This window comes from Macrobrachium nipponense, chromosome 32, assembly GCF_015104395.2.
Source record: "Macrobrachium nipponense isolate FS-2020 chromosome 32, ASM1510439v2, whole genome shotgun sequence".
NCBI lineage: Eukaryota > Metazoa > Arthropoda > Malacostraca > Decapoda > Palaemonidae > Macrobrachium > Macrobrachium nipponense.
The window spans coordinates 20,635,098-20,656,905 of NC_061094.1; the positions used below are offsets into that span (position 1 = coordinate 20,635,098).

The 21,808-nt window shown below is 35.8% G+C and overlaps 1 long non-coding RNA gene across 1 annotated transcript in view; it reads right to left on the reverse strand.

Annotated features, from left to right (window-relative positions):
• Positions 1 to 3,234: 3,234 nt before the first annotated feature.
• The window catches only part of LOC135207262 (uncharacterized), a 147,493-nt gene continuing 128,919 nt past the window's right edge, over positions 3,235 to 21,808 (reverse strand). The window contains exon 3 of the long non-coding RNA XR_010312940.1: positions 3,235 to 4,322. This is a non-coding gene — a long non-coding RNA (uncharacterized LOC135207262). The remainder of the gene's footprint in view (positions 4,323 to 21,808) is intronic.

Here is a 21,808-nt window from a genome sequence, read left to right on the forward strand (position 1 = left end):
CCAAGGTTTATAGAATAAGGGAGAGCTCTATATACCTTGATATTACCTACGTCCTTATTTAGGCGCCGTGTCCCCAAGTTCCCTCCACCTCCTCTCAGTGTGTGTATGGGCACCGGTTACTGGACCCACAAAGTTCATAGAATGGTTAACCTTTAATGAACGTAGCCTTCGGTATGCAAACAATCATAAGCCTACCAGCAGACTGATACTGTAGTGGTCCGGGTACAAATGAATCCTTTATTACCGTAATCAAAGTATCGCTGCTCAGACTTTCCACCGGAACAACGAAAAACTCCCTCGTGCCACCAAAAACCCACTGTCCTCCTATGACTCTCCCGACGTTATAGTACTTAATTTTTCCAAACTTAGCCCCGTCAATTTCTACGTATGTACCGAGGTTTCCTATTTTCTGTTTCTGTTTGACACATCAATTCAGAAGGACTTCTCTGGAGAAGCTACACCAATCATTGATGACTACGTCACTTAAATTTAAACTCTGTTCCGATGACTTTATAGCTAAACAAATCTCTCACGAAAAGATACCAAAGATTAAAATAGTTTCCATGCGTAATCCAGAAAACCAGGTGCCCTTAACCAGAGGCTTTCGGCAATTGCACCTTCTGCGAGACTTTTTCGGGGCAGGGATGTATGTTCTGTCGCACCTAAAAGGCTTTCTCTGCAGGTCAAGCCTGCACTCTTTAGTACAATGAAGGCAAAAACTTGTTTTTTGAGGAGGCCGTGATCTTGGCAAAGTTGAATTAGACGGTCGTAGTGTCAGCAGTAATAAAGGACAAAATCCCTGTAACTTAAATAACAGTTCTTGCAGGCATGCTATTTTGTACGTCCTGGTGATTGTGGTCATAGTTTATGCTTTTTTATGGTTTCATTTGCCACCTAAGTTTAATCTCGAAAATGGCCTTTCCTGCAGTTCTTGAAATTAAGCAAATACCCTCTTCTGAATACCCTTGGCTGCTTTCTTAAATTTCTATCACTGCAACAATCCTGTAACACCAAGTGAAAACAGCACACACACGGATGAACCTCCTATACAATTGCCGGAGTGACAATTTGACAAACAGCACTCACAGTCACAGACAAACATAATAGACACCGAGGCTACGCACACTACTTGGAGCATGCGCTGTTATTTATTCCGGTAAGGTATGTTAACCTCTAACAAGCGCACAACTTTACTGGGAAGAAACTACCTTTTCCGAGTGCACCAGAATGTACCGTACTGTCTGTATCTGTGTATTACGATCCATATTACTGTTAGTAAAAAAATGTCATTATTTTCATTTTTGTTTAGTGGTAACTACAGGGGACACACATTCCTTACCAAGTAGTACTGATATGAACCGTCAGTAACTCCCGGGTTGACAGTGGAAGGTTGTACTCAGCTCTTCCCAAACGGCATGGGAAACTATAAAAAAGCATACATTACAATTGTATGGCCCAATCGCTCAAGAAAAAACGTAACCGTAAAAGGTGGGTGGATCAAAGATTGGCTTGCAAAACGTGAGACGTAACACACATTTACACCTCTTAAATGAATAATAAAAAAAAATATGAAAGACTTCCATAATTATTTTCGCATGAACGAGGAGAGTTTCAACAAACTTCTTGAAATGGTGAGATCTTACAGAGAGCTAAGAGAAATACTGTTGCGCGGGAAGGTTTCTTTGCAAATGAAAGACTGCGAGTTACGCTGTTGTTTGGCAGCAGGAAGGAGTTTTACTGACCTACATACAATACTCAGCAGTTATGAGAAAAGCTATAATCAGCTTAAAAGTACATGAAACATGTGAAGGTATCATTGCTGCTCTATGCACAGTTTAATTTTTATTCAGTTAATTGAGATGCATGATTTTAATCATCAATGTTGTGTTGGCACTGAAAATCGTAAACTATGAGTCAAAGGCTTCATTTGTGTCCTGGAAATGCCTTTTGAATTCCAAATACCGATAAATCTTTCACCAGTCAAAGCAACCCGCCTCAGATTAGCATGCTGTTATTTACATAATTTTCTGATTCGAGAAAGTGGAAATGCCTTCTGCTCTCAACGAGTTTTGGAACAGAAAAATATAGAAAAGGTGACGACATACATGTCGTCTAGAGCAATTGCAAAGGACACATCAACAGCCCGCCCAATGATGCGAAAGTTATCATGGATGCATGTTGTTCATACTTTCCCAATGCAGGAAGTGTAACGTGGTATTTATATAGTGGAAAAATGGGAAGTCAATACCTCGAATGAAATCTTTATTACTGTTATATTAACAAGCTACTAATTCTAAAGAATAAAGAAACTTGTCCCTGTACCTAGAGGCAAAAACTCGATTAGCCAGAAATGGATACGAACACAACAGTTAAAAAGCCCCACCTACCCTCTCCCCCCACATCCTCCCCAACCCCTCTCAATCTTCCTGCCCTCTCCTCTGTTCCCTCACATGCCCCCCCCCCCCCCCCCTCTCTCTCTCTCTGGAAGCTACTTCAGTTTAAACTTATTTTGTATGTTTATTATATATATATATATATATATATATATATATATATATATATATATATATACTACATCAAAATAAACATTCATGACTTTAATATATGTGCATCGGTATAATCAGGGATTTAACTCTAATAAATGTCCGGTAGAAAGGCTCAATTTTTATTGTAATACATAGAGTAACTATAACCAGTTACCCATTCAAACCAATCTGAAGGAAATTGGCGGATTTGCTAAAAATAAATGTTGAAAAGTTGCGGGACAAACGCATTTCTGCAACCATGCCGACAGTTATGTTCCGAGGTGGCCATCTCTTCTTCAGCTTCGTAATACAAGTATATGGTTGATGTCCTCAGTAAATGAGGATTGCCAAGAAGGTAAGTAAACACAAGATCAACAGTCGTTTTGTCATCATATAGTGTCTATCGTTCTACTAATCCACCATACATTCAGATATCTCTCACTAATAATAACCATTTACAGCAGTGTTTCTCAACCTTTTTCTGGTGGTGGCCCCATTCAATCCGATGAAGTTCTTGTCGTCCCTCCATGCCAACTTTGAGTCTCTCACCTTAATACGCCTAGGGAAGTAGGTATATTAATGGTTCTAGTTTGAATAGTACCATGTACTCAAAACACTAATTTCAGGCATAAATCAAATAACAATATTAATTGGAAAAATATTCTATTTGAATACTTATTTATTTACAAAAGGAATACAAAACAAGGAATACATGTAGGTACAATTGGCTCTATCTTGAAAGATAACTGTCCCAAAGTGCAACAAAACGATGCAGGCAATTACCCTTCAGTGTGCAACACAAGTCGTTCAAATTCTTCAATGTTCTTTTCACATAATTGCTGAAAGAGGCGATCTTGCAGTGCACTTTCTTTTTTATCAAGTTGACAGCCTTGATAACATGCCCAATTGCTTCATGCAGACGTGTCCTGCTAAGCTTTTGGCAACCAGGTGCTGCGGGTGAACAACACAATGCACACAAACGACATACGAACAGCTTTTTTTTTAGTAAGCACTAAATCCCAGATACCTTCCAATCATAGCAGCAGCGCCATCTGTTGCACAAGCCACAATGTTCTTGAGTGGAATGTTGTTCTCCTCAAAATAGACCTTAAGTTTTTTGAAGATGGATTCACCTTTAGTGTCAGTCGTTATTTCAATGCGAAAAGCATTTCTTGACATATTTCATCAACATCAAGAAACCTCACAAATGCCATCAGAAGAGCAGAATTATCAGGTAAAGTTGATTCGTCGAGTTGAAGCGAGAAATCATTTACCTGCAGTTTTGAGACTAATTGGTTTTCAACATCAGCTGCCGTTTCATCAATACGGCGTGGTACTGAGGAGTTGCTCAGAGGAATAACACTCGTTACCTCTTGTGGACTCTGATGCATGACTGTTGAAAGCACTACAGCCACTGCCGGCATGATAAGAGATTCACCGGTAGTATGAGGCTTACATGCTTTTGCAATCAAATTTGCTATCTTGTAAGAAGTCAACATTCCTCTTTCTACTTTTGCCACTTTTTGGGTAAACATATGATTCCCTGTCATCCTGCCTTGGAACTCATCACGTAATTTTTTGAAGAAAGCTAGCGGCTTGTCTTTCTTGTCTTTATTTATGTGCAGTCTCCAGATGCTTTTTCAGTTTGCAGGGACGCATACTTTCATTTGAGAGTGAGATCATGCATAGCAGGCACATAGGCACTGTAGTATTTTGTGGGGACTCAATGAATCCATAAGCAAGATATTCGACAGAATACTGTGTGCATTTTCTCTTAGCTGCACTGGTCATTCTTATCTGAAATAAAAAAACAAACAAAACTCATTAAAACTCAGTACCGCTATTATTGTCTGAGAAATCATTGCCCTCCACATACTCAAACAAGCAAATAAAAAAGCAAAACTTATTAGCCATAAAAGATACTCTCACCCCTCCCTCCATAACAAATAAAACAAATAAATAAAATTCATGACGTTTCCATATTATTTTTCCCATAAATAAAAAGGTAATTGGGTAATTGTAAGCATAAAAGCCTAATCCAGCCATTCTCAACCTTTCATTAACCCCCTTGGCTTGATGTATTTCTCCTTCAAACCTTTTCTAAATAGAAAAATAGAAAAATCTGTGTACGAGTATGTGTGTGTGTACTGTAAAATGCATGAAAGGGACTGTGTATGTAAGTATAAATGTATGTTTCTATGCACGTATGTGGATATAAAGTTATCTTTCACAAACCTCTTTGGTTGAACTTAAATTACGTCTCCTCCTCGCAAGTCTATGCTAAACTAAAAGACGGATCTATTATTGAAGAAGAATCAATGTTAAAACGGTGTAACGGTTGTAACAAATATACCGTTGCTATTAAAATTGTTTATAAATATCTTAATGGTGGTTGTTCGGAAGTTTACTGGTCAGCATAATATCTCTCTCTCTCTCTCTCTCTCTCTCTCTCTCTCTCTCTCTCTCTCTCTCTCTCTCTCTCTCTCTCTCTCTAAGTAATGCAATACTACATTACTTAGAGAGAGAGACTAAGTGGTTTTTGTCAAGGGTCATAGTTCAGCCTTTTACCACTCTACCACAATCGTTTACTGCTTAAAAATTTCATTGACAACTAGAGAGAGAGAGTGAAGAGAATATTGAATATTTCATTGTCTGCAAAAATTACCGGGTCTATTGAATCGAATGATGTTTAAAGTAAACTCAAGCATGATAAACAGAATATTCCAAGCATAATAATGATTAATTTCAAAATATTACACATTTATATATTTTGTGGGTCCTAAATTTTCTGTGGCCCCCATTTTTCAAATGTGGCCTTGTGGCCCCTGAAAAAATCTCATGGCCCCCAAGGGGGCCATATGGCCTACGTTGAGAAACGTGGATTTACAGTACCACTACCACAGAGAGAGAGAGAGAGAGATGATCGGACCAATGCACAGATAAGTCAGTCAACTGGGAGGTAACAACCGAGTGAATCGTTAGATAGATACAACAATGTAAATTATCATTAGATAGACAGATAGATAGAAAAAAATCGTAAAAAATATGTTTAAACTGAAGTCACGTTCAGAGAGAGAGAGAAATGAGCGGATCAATGCATAAATAAATCAGTCAACTGGCAGGTAGCAACCGAGCGGACCATTATATATATATATATATATATTATATATATATATATATATATATCTATATATATATATATATGTGTGTGTGTGTGTGTATAATAATGTAAATTATTATAAGATAAAAAAAAATCATAAAAAACAATTTTAAACTGAAGCAACTTTCAGAGAGAGAGAGAGAAGGGAGGGGGGAGGGGGAACAGGCGAGGGAAGAAAGTATGGGGGTTGGGGGAGGTGGTGGAAGGAGAGGGTAGGCGGAGCTTTTTTATACTGTTGGCTAATTGAGTTTCTTTATTCTTTACAATTAGTGATTCATGATACTCTTATAAATTACGGCACTTGGTGTAATAAACTATAGCAAAATTCCGTCCTGATAAGAGTGTTTGTTACAGAGTGATTGCCCAAAACCGTGCTTGCACTGTCTGTATAAACCCATAGCAGTACATTGTTTTAAAGCATACTGTATAGGAGAAATTAGGAACTACTATCGTGAACTTTTTTTAATAAGTTTTATTTATAAAAATGAATGTTATTAATGTTGAACATTAAATAGTATTGCCTCCATTGTAGATTCCAACATACTTCAGCTTCTTATCGGCTTTTCTAATTTCTTCAGGAATGAAAGTTCATGAAAAACCCAAGATGATTGATGGCTCAGACACGTCTTCAGTGCTTGCACCGCTTGTCTTAGAATCATGGATTGTTTTCAGCTCCGTCCTATAGTTGCTTCGCAATGCATTTATCTTTTTCCTTAACATCTTACACATTATCATCACTTTTGATTCCTTTATAAACTCCTAATAGTTTTCCATATGCAGCTGCTTTCTTCCCTTTTTATCGTATAACTATCGCTTCTCACGTCCCATAACTATAACTCTGCAAAGGATTTGTACAACAAAATAAACTGATGAAGTGGCTCTTTTCCTTCTATTTTTGGTAATACTGATAGTATTAACAGTACAGTCTTCAGACCATCAGTAATTTAATCCCCGCCCATGTACTGGTGGACTAAAAAATATTACGAGTAGTACCTCCATTTTGTTGCAATGGCAGAGCATCAGCATGTTCACACCAGCAGAAATACAGGCAGTAATGTTGATCGTGTGCGAGAGCCTTATTGAGCCTTAATAGTTTTTAATGTGTTGGGCAATAAGAATTGCAAATGTTTTGTACAGCCAGCAACAAAACCGGCGTCGTCCCGCCAAACCTGGCTCTGAGAGATCATGCCTTTCTTGCCCTGAAAGGTGGCCCTCGTTCAAACAACCAGTACATAGGTAGAATGGTTCGAATGGGAGGAGGAGGGAAATTACGGTAATCAAGCAAAGAAATACAATAACGAATCAAATATATGGACAAAGACACAGAGAGAGAGAGAGAGAGAGAAAAGAAGAGAAGAGAGAGAGAGAAAAGAGAAGAGAAGAGAGAGAGAGAGAGAATACGAAGAACGGTAACGAAAGAAATGCGTACAGTTTATGGAGAGAGAGAGAGAGAGAGAGAGAGAGAGCTTTTAGTCCTTTTAGTTATTAATCTGATGGATATATTTGAGGCCTTCTGCTTTAAGAAATATGTTGTATATTTTTTGGTAAATAATTATTATGAAATCTTATCTTATAGTATTGTTGTAAATCATGATTATTTTCTATGTAAAAAAAGCCTTAAATATTGATGGAACTGACTATTCATATTAATATTATGCAGACTGAAATATCCTTCTTTTTCATTATCCTATAAGCAGCTCTCTCTCTCTCTCCATTTGTCGTTCTGTCCTCCATCTTAAATCACCTGGATCCATTATTTAAATAATAATAAGCGTTTCATGTTATTTGGAAGTGGCCAAGGATCACGAAACCGTAAATCCCTACTCTATCAACTTGTGCTTGGCTGCATCTATTTTTGCTCTAGATTGACTGGTCTTTAATTACCTGTATTACGAATAATATACGAATCTAGTCACAAAGATGTTAAACACCAGGTTTTATAGCCGTGGGTTGTGTGAGTCATCAAAGCATCAATTTTGCAAAGGTATTATTTTATTAATTAATCAATGCTAAGAACTTGTTACTGGATATGCTAATCTAGTACTACAGGATTTGTATTTATGGCATAACTCAGTTGAGGTACCAGTATTTGAGTGTGACGGGCCACTTGGCTCCGCCCCTCGCAACCATCTAGACTACTTATAGAAAGTATTTTAATTTCATATATTTCTCATATTTTAACATATTTATTATATTGTTTCTGAAACTCTTGGTGAGAGTAAATTATGTGAAATGAAATGCAATGAATGTGTGCATCGTTGCATTAATATAATGATGGTAGGGTATAAAGGATGTAGGTGTTGCAAAACCGTAAACTATTAACATATTACTTAGTGTCTCAAATTATTCGGTGACAGTCTTTAGACCTGGGCAGATCGGTCACGTCTTAGCTATATGTAATATATGTTAACTGATGGGGAATTTTTAAATGATAATAATTTCGTCGGCTCCCGGGCGCGAACCTTGGAACCCAGAAATCATGACGTACAGTGAAGCGCCTTTAACCACTGCTACCACGAGAGGATATGAGTTAACGCCACATCTCACCTACAAATCCCTGTCGCGCCCAAGGATTCGGTGTTTTGGATTCGGCGCTTCACGGGATGATCTGATTTCTTGGTTCCTAGGTTCGCGCCTGGGAGCCGACGAAATTATTATAAACAAAAAATTCCCTTTCAGTTAACATATATGAAAATATATTAATTCTGAGGTAGAGCGAATTAGATGTTAAAGGACATTAATTTTGTACCTTAATGCATACATATGAATGAGTGATGTGATCAGACTCATATATATATATATTATATATATATATATATATATATATATATATATATATACACACACACATATATATATATACATATATATATATATATAAGTATATATATAAGTATATATACATATATAATATTCGTTAAAAGCAATTGCTTTAGTGATATCAATAAGTTTCTTGCAGGTATCTTCACTGATGCCACTAAAGCAATTGCTTTTAGCGAAAATTGTATAAGAGAAAAACTATGCCCTACAAGTGTATACATATATGTATATATCACATATACTACACACATATCTATATAATATAATGTATATATTATAAATATATCAAAATAAATATATTAATATTATGTTATGTATGTATTTATCTATGCAAAATAATATATGTATATCTATGTATATGTATATGTGTGTATATATATATATATATATATATATATGTGTGTGTGTGTATACACACACACACACACACACACACACTATATATATATATATATATATATATATATATGTGTGTGTGTGTGTGTATACATACATACATACATACATACATACATACATATATATATATATACACACATCACTAGGACTATTGCCTTTGGGAAAACTACCACTGGGAAAATTGCTCATCTAGGAATATCATCACCGGTAATATTGCCGTTCATTGACATTTAAAAATACATTAAATGTTGACCTGGCAATTTAATTGTTGATAACTAGTTTAACAATAGTAATGGATGACAAAGAAAACAAAATAAAAAGTCCATAGTTTATTTCAAAATAGACATTTGAAAAATGGCACTGTAAAGTGCAGTTTATAACCAAAAGCAATAATCTAAAAAAATTAGAATTGGACCTATTCATTAAAAGTATGATTGTTATAAGCAATAAAATTTAAATTCTTCATTTTATCATCCCAATTAGTAACTATAGTTTAGGACTATATTTCTAGTCTTGCATTCAGGTCTTTGTATACATTGTATCTTGAGACCTGGCTCTAGGCCTGCTGCTGTTTTAAGTCTAAATGAACTGTTATGTTGTTATTTACCTTGTTATCAATAAGTTCTTAAAGCCCCATGTATCAGCTGAAGTTGATCTGCCAGAACACTAAAAGATAGTAAGGTATTCTTCAATTTTACCATTATCATTTTTACCCTAAAGAATACTTCAGATTCATACTACATTATAGTTTTAAATGTAAAATGTACCAACTTTCTCATCTACAAGTAAATTTAACCAACTAGCTGGGCCACAAGTGAACTTAACAAACTAGCTGGTCCGGAAGTAAACTTTACAAACTAGCTAGTCTACCAGGGTTGATCATCAAATAACTAAAGGTAGCCTACCATAGGAATAGTTTATTGTTTTCATCTGTCCCTGTATAAATATGAATTCATGCAGATTGTAATTAAATTTATACTGTAATTAAACAAATAGTTTCTCTCATAAGATCTGTGAGTAACCCCAAATATACCTTAAAAATGTCTGCAGGTCAGTGCAGGAAGCCTGTCGTTAATAAATGTGACATGTGAGATTCAGAAATGATTTTTGTGACTTTTGTGTTTAAGATTTCCTGACAAGAACAGAGCAGTAGGGACAAAGAGCCAAACTGTGGATCACACATATTGCAGCAACCAATTAGGAGCCCTCCATAAATTACGAAACTCCTCAAGGGGGTTGGAGGGGGTATAGTGAAGCCTTATGAGTTACAAAACATATTCAGATTTTTCCTTTTTCTTTGTAGAAGGGACAAAAGAGAGAGTAAAGATTCTGAAATAGACTTTCATTCTATTTTAGTAATACAGACTAATGGTATTTATTTTTTTGATAATTATATGTTTAACAAATATCACAAACTCAACCCTTGTTTGTACGTGAATATTTTCTGCTATAAGTATTACATGACATAGAATAACATGACAAACTCATCCCTTTTCTGGACTTAGAAAAATATTACAAATCAAATCAATCCTCTTCTAATCTTAAGCATAGTCTACTTTGTGTATTATGATAAACTCAAAGAAAAATACCATAGACACACTCTCTCTCTCTCTCTCTCTGATAAGTTGTATGTATGTATATATATATATATATATATATATATATATATATATATATATATATATATATATATATATATATATATATATATATATATATATATATATATATATATATATATATATATATATATATAGATGGAGAGAATAATAAAAAAATCCTTAATTGAAGGCATTATACACGAAAAAAGGCTATGTTAAAAACGTTAGATTTTCTGGTCCAAACGGAGTGATTTCACATATATACCAATACACTGTTTTTCTGCGCTAAAATACAATCCAACTCTCTCTCTGTTTCTTAATACTCTAAGATTACGTTTGTCACTGCAAAGCCTTAAACGTAAATGAAGGAAAAAATGAAGAATTTCCTACTTTCGGGGCAGGTTGAGAGAGAGAGAGAGAGATATTATTTCAGCAATTTATAACACGGGCAGGTTGAGAGAGAGAGAGAGAGAGAGAGATATTATTTCAGCAATTTATAACACCAAGAGACCCAAGACATTATCGAATCTTTCAAAATACTTCCTGATATATTTTGATAAATCGAAATATCTCTCATGATATATAGAAATTAAATGATGAATCAAGAAAGAGGAGTGTGTGTAAGAACTGGGTATGGTCTTTGCAGATATGGATTCCAGTTTGAAGAAAATATGGCCTTGTCTGGCCACGGCAGCAGCTGTTGTTCGGACGTTGTTGTCCACATGTCCAGCGATTTACTAAGAGAAGTCTGACGCAGGAATAGTCATCTTGTTTGCTGTAGCGGCCTATTCACTAATGAGAATGTAGATCTCTGATGATGGAGCTGAAGAGCCCAAAGGAAAAGGAACAGGACGAGAGAATCGAGGCCTTGCGAGACACCATTCAGCAGGTGAACTTGACATAATAAATCGTCAGTTGCAGCAGAGGTCGACTACTATGAAGGCGTTGGACAGATCACTCGTGGGGTGTTGCAACAGCTGGCTTGGCGAGAGAGGGCCCACTCGCTCGAGGCTGAAAAGTTGTTTCTGAAGAAGGAGAACGATAAAGATGGAGAAACAACAGCTAGGAAACAAGATCCTCAAGATCACAGAAGAAAATCACAAGATGAAGTACAACACAAAGGAAATTGGGCAGAAAAACGATGCATTATGTGAGGGATCTGTCTGTGCAGTTAACAAAGGCAAACTGCCAGCTTCAAAGGTCTGAGAAGCTCCTACGACAAAACGAGAAAGCCAACAGCTGAGGACTGAATAAACATCGCGGATGGCGAGGCTCATCCAAGGCAACGCGAATCCGAGAGGAAAGACCTCGAGCTCAGGTTCTAGCGCCTGCTGAAGGGAAGGAAGTGGAAGACCTCACGAAGGAAAAGTGTCGACTCCAGTGTGAACTTAAGGTGGCGGAACTCAAGAGGCTGAAAGGCTTCCCAAGTCCTCAAGAATCCCAACCGGAAAGCACCCTTCAAGACACACATGGAAGAGGACGAACGAACGAACACACTGTCTCCGTCTGTCTTCAAGGAAGGAGGAAGACTTCGAAATCGAGGAGACGAGGCGAAGCCTCCGGCAGATTCTCAGACCAACCTTCCGCTTCAAGCTCTTTTACTCACCCTCCACGAAAGAGTCTGCCACCAAACACAACAAGGAATAAAAACCCAGTTTTTGGAGGAAACCAAATGTCTGGTACATATAAGGAATCCTCCAAAATGTGAAAACAACATAGTACAAGCTGTCAGAGGACCGTCCACAAACAAGTTATTGTTCAAAAGGAAGTTGAAAAGCATGTAACACCATGTCAAGAAATTCTAAATTTATATATATTCAGAAATTCTGAATATATATAAATTCAGAGTTGGAGCGATAACACCATGTTAGGAAATTCTAAATATATATATATTCAGAAATTCCGAATATATATAAATTCAGAGTTGGAGCAATATCACCATGTCAGTAAATTCTAAATATATATATATTCAGAAATTCTGAATATATATAAATTCAGAGTTGGAGTGGAGCGATATCACCATGTCAGGAAATTCTAAATATATATATATTCAGAAATTCTGAATATATAAATTCAGAGTTGGAGCGATAACACCATGTCAGGAAATTCTAAATATATATATATTCAGAAATTCTGAATATATATAAATTCAGAGTTGGAGCGATACAAAACTTCAAGAACTACAGTATTTTTTTTTTGGTGAGCAGTGCCGATGAGCAGAGGGAAAGCGCTCATTGCTGGCTAAACAAAACCCCTCTGCAATGATTTGGCCCTGTGATGACACCCCAGCAGTGAGGTATCATGCCGTTAAAAGCGCAAGGAGAGAGATTTAATAGGAGAGATAGGCTACTTTTGCAGGTGCCGGAAGGAATACTTCTGGAGGAGTTAAAAAAGAATCCTGAGAATGCCAAAGACGGCATAACTGCTCACTTAGAAAAGACAGAGGACAGGAGGCTCCAGGAAGGCGAGAGGTCAAAAAGAACGTTCCTATGGACCTATAGGTACTAAGAAGAAATTCAGATGGCATTAGTTGTAGATATTGAAGAGGAGGAGGAGGGCTGACAGAAAGGCTGAGAAAAAGCAGAAAAAGGATGCATGAAGGTCTGCAGAGAAGAGATACAAGGAGACGAGAAATAAAGGAAGACTGGATACACGAAGGAGTCCTGGAAGCGGAAATGAGAGCAGCTGGAGGAAAGCGAGATAAACCAAAGAGAAGTCAAACGGAAGGATAGCAAGAACATCGATAAAAAAAGAAAAACTCTGATTTCCTAAGAGACAAAAGAAGATCAAGCAAAATGAGAAAGAAGCTATTAGAAGATCATCAATAAACCGATTTTGTACAAAGTGAAATTGTCAATATTCATTTGAGGGATCCTCCGGAAGACGAACTACAAATGGAAACCTGTTTCAAGGAATTCTAAGAAGGGTTGTTATGGTGAGCAGTGCCAATGAGCAGAGGGAAGGCGCTCCCTTTTGCAATGATTTGGCCCTGTGATGACACCTCAGCAGTGAGGCATCATTGCCGTCAAACGTGCAAGGTGGGGAGGGGAGAGAGAGAGAGGAAGAGAAGAGATGAGAGATAGAGAGAGATAGAAGAGAGAGAGAGAAGAGAGAGAGAGAGAGAGAGAGAGAGGGAATACAGCTGCTATAGATATTGAAAAAGAAGGACATTTCCGTCTGAATAATATTAGTATGAATAGTCAGTTCCAATAATATTTGTTTTTTTATATAGAAAATATAACGATTTACAACAATACGATGTGATAAGATTTCATAATTATTTTCCAAAATTTATACGATAACATTTCTTTAAGCAGAAGGTCTCAAATATACCCATTAGATTAATAATTAAACAGGAATAAAAGCTCAGTCTCTCTCTCTCTCTCTCTCTCTCTGTACACTATGCATTTCTTTCGTTACCGTTTCTCATTCTCTCTCTCTCTCTCTCTCTCTCTCGTAGTAGCCATCTTGCTTGGTGAGACGTACCCGCGTGAAGTCAGATTAATCAACAGATATCACAAGTTTAACATACGACTAGAATTTGAGAAATATCTAGAAGTGTTCGCGAACTATCGGTGATAAGATTAGTGTGAAAATAGTAGGATAAAGCGTCTTCTAAGTTAGTTTAACAAGTGTAATACTGAAATCAGAACAAGATGGCAGTAAGTTCCAACTGCGGGAAGAGGTGGCGTAATTTAGCTTGCTTGGCGGATTCGCAATACGATGAGGTAGCAGGAAGGGAACTGGCATTTCTCATCTATGAAATCAGCAACAGTCCTAACCAAAAAGATACAAAAGCATTCATAGATATATTAGAAGGATATAATCCTTCAAACTGGAACAAATCTAATGAAAACATCTTGAAAATAATTGAAGAAGTTCCAAATAAAATCCAAGTGGTCAAGAGACTCATAAAGAAAATATACATAAACCAACATATTCCGACAAAGAAAATGAATAAGGCGAATCTTGTGAATATCCTAATTGATGCATTAGGAAAAAGAATGCCAAAAGCATGCAAACTGTGTAAGGTTTGGTATAGCATAGTCAATCCACAAAACCTAATCAGAAAATGTGCTGCATGCAACATTCCGACCCATCCACAGTGTGCTGAGGTAATGCAAGATTTGAGAAAAGATACAAGAATTTTTTTTTGTTCACATGTCTATCATGGATAGACAATGTTATTAAATCAAGATTGAATGTACAAATAGTTGAGGATGAAGAAGAAGAGGAAGAAAGAATAAGAAGAGGAAAACGGAAGAGAAGTAAACAAAAATGAAATGACAGAAAAAAATAAGGAAAACAAAGAACAAGATAAAAGTATGGATGCAGAGATACTCATTGATACTACATATGAGGCAATAAAGCAGCATACCTACGAAGAAATAAATTACGATATGACAACAGAAAAGCAAATCCCGAAGAGGCTCTACCCAGATCTACACAATGACGGGAAAGAGGAAAAAATAGACAAGAAAGACAAAATCTGCAACCTTTTGAAAAGAGGGAATTGCAGATTTGGAGAAAGATGTTACTACAAACATCCTAAGGTATGTCAAAACTATGAAATATATGGTAAATGTGCATACTTAGATGGCTATGGGGATGATTGCAGAGATCTGCATCCAAAAATATGTAAAAACCTAAAAGAAGGAAAAGGATGTAAGTTCGACAAAAAATGCAAATATATGCACCCTGCAGCCATGAATCATAATCAAATAAATAACCAACCAAGTAATAAAATCCAAAATAAGAAAGAAACAAATAAAGAGAGAAATCAAGAATATCAGGTAAAAGAGAAAAGCAAACCACCAATGCAGAGGTGTCAGCAAAAAATTTCAAAGCATCAGCTCCGAAATTCTACTCAAGAGATAATAACTGTATTTATTATGCAAGAGGATATTGCAGAAACGGAGAAAATTGCAGATTCAGACACAAAATGAATAATTATGATGAAGGAAGATCAAATATTATGGAAAAGTTGGATTTTTTAATGTCAGAATTTCTGGAAATGAAAAAAAGAACAACATACCAGAACAGGAAAGAGACATGGGAAAATCCTTATTACTACCAATATTAAATGAAGGAGAAAACACGCAAACCATCATAGTGATGAATGCGCAGGGTTTAGTTACGAGTAACTCAAAAAGAAAAATAGAGTACTTAGAAGAACTAACCCAAAATGAAAAGAAAATAGATATAATGAATATAAGTGAAACCTGGTATTCCCAAGAGACTGGGAATGATGATCAAATAAAAGGGTTCCAAACTTATAGATCAGATAGAAAAAATAGGAATCAAGGGGGAACCGCAATATATGGGAAAGACAAAAAACAAGGAAAAATATATGAGAAATATAGTAACTCAGAATGATAACTAATAGCGGTAGAATTTGAATCTGAAAAATTGATGAACATAGTAATATATAGACCTCCTAATACTAAAGAGTTTGACTTAATAATTGAAAAATTGGATGATATATGTAGAAATCACAAGGACTGGACTATTCTCCTATCTGGTGACTTCAACTTTCCTTTCGTAGAATGGAAAGAACGAATAGGAGACTGTGGTTGTACTTATACATATAAAAAAGAGAGTAATAGTAGTGCAGAAGATAAGAGGCAATTTGAAAAGCTATTAGATATGCTACTAGAATACAACATTCAACAAATAAATCACCTGCCAACAAGAAAGGAAAATACTTTAGACCTAGTATTTGTGAACGAGATGAATTATGTTAAAGAAATAATAGTTTATAATGCGAGTATTTCAGATCATAATGTCATAGAATTAACAGTTCATTCCAAAGCAAGTGAAAATAGAGATAAGCAAGAAATGAAAAAGTGGGAAGGATATGGAAAATACAACTTCTACAGTAAAAATATAAAATGGTCAGAAATTAATGAAGAATTAAACAAAGATTGGGATAACATTTTCGTAAGTGATGACATAAGGGTAAATACGGAGATATTATATAAAATATTGGAGAAAATAGTGGATAAATATATACCGAAGAAGAAAAGTAAACATCATTCACGCATACCAAGAGACAGAAGGATCTTGTTCCAGAAAATCAGAAAGTGGAAAAAAGGTCTTGCAAAAGAAAAAAATGCATGGAAAGTTTATAGAACTAAAAAGTAAGATAGAAAATGCAGAACAAAAGATTATACAATCAAAAGAAAATGAAAAACGGGACTTGGAAGAAAAAACCCTATTAAATATCAAGCAAAACCCCAAACTATTATACTCATATGCGAAGAAGATGAATAAAAGAAGAATAGAAATAGGCCCTCTGAGAATTGAAGGGAGATTAACGAATGAAAAAAGGAAATTTGCAACATACTGGCAGAACGATATAAGAGAGAATTCACCCCTAGAATAGATAATGAAGATAATGATATAGAAGTAAGGGACGAAAATAGTGAATATTTAGCTGACATAGAAATTAATGAAGCTGATATTGTGCAGGCAATTAATGAAATTAAAAATGGAGCTGCTGCAGGGCCGGATGGAGTCCCTGCTATTTTGTTAAAGAAAGTAGTTCATTCTATCGCAAAGCCACTTGCAATATTATTAAGACAAAGTGTAGATACAGGCAAGATTTATGATGAGCACAAATTAGCATATATCACCCCTACTTTCAAAAGTGGATCAAGACTAGAGGCTAATATATTAGCAAAGAAAATTATTACACAATATCGTAGATAAAGTAGGAAGATGGTTAAAAGAATTTTTACACAACAGAAAACAGATAGTTATTGCAAACGATGAGAAATCGGATGAAACCAAGGTAATATCCGGTGTGCCACAAGGTACGGTGCTAGCTGCAATATTGTTTGTTATTATGATTGAAGACATAGACAGTAATGTTAAGGATTCGGTAGTGAGTAGTTTCGCTGATGACACAAGAATAAGTAGAGAAATTACTTGTGATGAAGATAGGAACGCTCTACAAAGAGACCTTAACAAAGTATATGATTGGGCAGAGGTAAATAGGATGGTATTTAACTCTGATAAATTTGAATCAATAAATTATGGAGACAGAGAAGGAAAGCTATATGCATATAGGGGACCTAATAATGAGACAATCACAAATAAGGAAGCAGTTAAAGACCTTGGTGTGATGATGAATAGGAACATGTTATGCAATGACCAAATAGCCATTCTGTTGGCAAAATGTAAAGCAAAAATGGGAATGTTGTTACGGCACTTCAAAACAAGAAAAGCTGAACACATGATTATGCTTTATAAAACATATGTTCGTAGTCCACTTGAATATTGCAATATGATATGGTACCCACACTATCAAAAGGATATTGCACAAATAGAGAGTGTACAAAGGTCCTTTACAGCTAGAATAGAAGAAGTTAAGGACCTAGACTACTGGGAAAGACTACAATCCTTAAAAATTATATAGTCTATAAAGGAAAAGGAAGAAGAAACGCTACATGATAATTCAGGCATGGAAACAGATAGAAGGAATAACAGAAAATATCATGGAACTAAAAATATCAGAAAGAGCAAGCAGAGGTAGATTAATAGTGCCCAAAACTATACCAGGAAAAATAAGGAAAGCACACAGAACATTAATCCACTACGCACCAGCATCGATAATGCAGCGTCTATTCAATGCGTTGCCAGCTCATCTGAAGAATATATCAGGAGTGAGCGTAGATGTGTTTAAGAATAAGCTCGACAAATATCTAAACTGCATCCCAGACCATCCAAGATTGGAAGATGCAAAATATACCGGAAGATGTACTAGCAACTCTCTGGTAGACATTAGAGGCGCCTCACACTGAGGGACCTGGGGCAACCCGAACGAACTGTAAGGTCTGTAAGGTAAGGTAAGGTCTCTCTCTCTCTCTCTGTATGTGTACACTGTATACATTTCTTTTGTTACTGTTCCTCATACTCTCTCTCTCTCTTCTCTTTTCTTTTCTTATCTCTGTCCAAATATATTTCATTCATTATTGCATTTCTTTCCCTGATTACCGTAATTTCCCTCCTCCTCCCATCCAAACCATTCTAACTATGTACTGGTTGTTTGAACGTGGGCCACCTTTCAGGGCAATAAGGGCATGATCTCTCCAAGCCAGGTTTGGCGGGGCGACGCCGGTTTTGTTGCTGGCTGTACAGTATATACATATATTTACAGTTATTAATACATAATGAAATATCTCCTCAAGTAACTATATTCATGATGTTTAACAAAATCATTTGTGCTGTACGCTGAAAAGCAAAGCAAGTCCGTCATACTGGGCGTGGTCTGGGGATTATAATATATATTATATATAGTGTGCATAAGTATAAAGTATACATACAGACACACACACACACACACACACACATATATATATATATATATTTATAATCTATATATATATCTATATATATATATATATATATCTATATAACTGTAATAGCCATAATTGCTCGAACTCATCGCGCTTTTTGGATACGCTTGACACTACAAAGCCCTAGATCCAAGAGCAAGAATTTGAAGCAATTATGATGTCTGGTAGCGGGAAATGGACCCACGTCCGGACATCATTATTACTTAAAATTTCTTGCACTTGAACTTAGAGAGAATCTAAGGCTTTGTAGTGACGACCGTATACAAAAAGCGCGAAGAATTCGAAGAGGCTATTGTGGTTATTACAATTACATAAGTATCTGATAAAAGTTTCCGACAGTATTATATATATTATATATATATATATATATATTATATATACTATAGTATTATATATACTATATACTATATAATATATATATATGTATATATAATATTATATATATTATATATCATATATTAGTATATATATACATATATATATATATATATTTATATAGTATATATATATATATATATACTATTATATATAAAATTAATATATATATATATGTATATATATATATATATATTATATATATATATATATTTATAAATATATTTATAATATATATATATAAAACACACACTACACACACACACACACACACACACACACATATATATATATATATATATATATATATATATATTATATATATATATATATATATATATATGTGTGTGTGTGTGTGTGTGTGTGTGAGTGTGTGTGTGTGTACATATATGAGAGCCTTTGTCTGTGTGTATGCAATGCATTTGTTTTCAAAACAGCTGAACCTTATAAATTGGAACTTGGTATGTAGGTGAAACCTTTCACAAAGATATGTTTGCATTATACTATAATTTATAAAATGAAGGTAAGGTCATATTAATATGTCAAATGGCAATACATTTTGAACCAGTGAAGAAAAGACTTCATATTTGGATTTTACAATGAACTGTCTATTATCAGAGCAAGTCACGAGGTCAAGTTACACTTGAAGATAAAGGAAAGGAGGCTTATCTTTTGAGCTATATAGATTGACCTGCACTAAAATTTTTCAAAGACTTGTATACAAATGTGTAGTAGGTTAGAGGGAGACCTCATTTTTGGCATGGATACCATGAAGGCCTTATCTTAGTATGGTTAAGGTCAAGGTCAGGGTCATACTTTGATGCCAAATGTCACACGAAAAAAAAAAAAACTGACAAAACATTTTGGACAATATCTGATAGAGACTTCATATGTAGCAGCATAACTCTCTAATAGACGGCAATATGCGGAGTAAAGTTCGTTTTCAATTAGCCCTTACTTTTGAGCTATGCAATGTAGACTGCAGCGCCTCAGTGGCGTGGTTGGTATGGTGTTGGCGTCCCACCTCGGTGGTCGCGGGTTCGGTTCTCGGCCATTCCATTAAGGAGTGAGAGATGTGTATTTCTGGTGATAGAAGTTCATTCTCGACGTGGTTCGGAAGTCATGTAAAGCCGTTGGTCCCGTTGCTGAATAACCACTGGCTCCATGCAACGTAATAAAACACCAAACAAACAAACAAAATAGACTGGAGACTTGGTTTGAAAAATGCATCAATACAGCCAATGTGCGCAGCGATGCCAGTCCAAAGGTCGAAGGCAATTCATATTCAACTTTTATAACCCACTAATGAATTAGATAAGAAAATGAGATCAAGGTCATGCTATTTGTCGAATGCAAAATCTCAGTAAAAACATCGCGCAAAATGTCATTTTGATTGATCATATGGACTTCAGGCTGAGTCACTGGCATAGAAAAAATGATATCATTAACGTTTGAAACGTTTCTATACTGACCTCACTGACCCAGTTCTGCCATTGGGGAACCGATTACATTTAGTGGTTTCGTAATCTATATACTGTTGATTTGTTTGACTGACAGCGTAGATCCACCTCTACTTTGAAGATATATCGAAGATATATGGAAATGTTATCCGACATTTTTGCGCCTTAAAATCTAGTCTCTTGCAAACATCAGTCGTATCGTTGGTGGTTCCGACTTTTAGCGTCCACTCTTTTTCTCTTCATTGTCCTTTTCCTTAAATGAGGGAGGCACGAGTTACTTTCAACAACCTTTAATTTCCTCGCTTACGGTTCACTTGATCATTGAATCGTTTATCTAGAAACAGTTAACTTTAGATATAGCGTTATTTTATTAACTATTTTCTTTTATGTAATTGTGGAGTTCGAATCTACGGAATTTTACCACTGTGGCCTGGTCGGAGGCTTTCTGGCATGTGCCTCTGGATCAATAAAGGATGTCAATCTCGTTGTGTGGTGTGCCACTTATTTCAATTACCAATGAGTTTGTGCCATCTCTCTAATCTACGCATGACATTTTTGTTATCTTTGCATGTGTTATGTATGCGTGCGTGCGCGCGTGAGTGTAGCTTAGGCTTATCAGGCCAAGGGAATTGAGACATGTTATTTCTATTTCAAGCTATCTCTAATATATATATATATATATATATATTATATATATTATATATATATATATATATTAGTCAATAATTGACTCAAAAATCTTGTACGCGAATCCCCTTTGCAAAAACTGAATCACGAGCACAACAGCTAGATAAGAGAAGCGGGATCGGAAACCTCGAGAATTGTCAAGTGGAGGAGGAAATCCGTTATCAGCTGGATATTACTTTATTGTATCTCGAGAATGTCAATTCCATTGGAAAGTTGTACGTCAAGAGCCACATGCTTCGAATATCACGAGAGAGAGAGAGAGAGAGAGAGAGAGAGAGAGAGAGAGAGAGAGAGAGAGGTAAAAGCAGCTGTGAGTGGCAGTTAACAAGGAAGGTGATCATTACGAGCCTCTTTGCTACTGATGTGTGTGGTGGCAGTGTTGCCAGGGGAGCCTCATACACCAACTACCCCCAGTCCACTA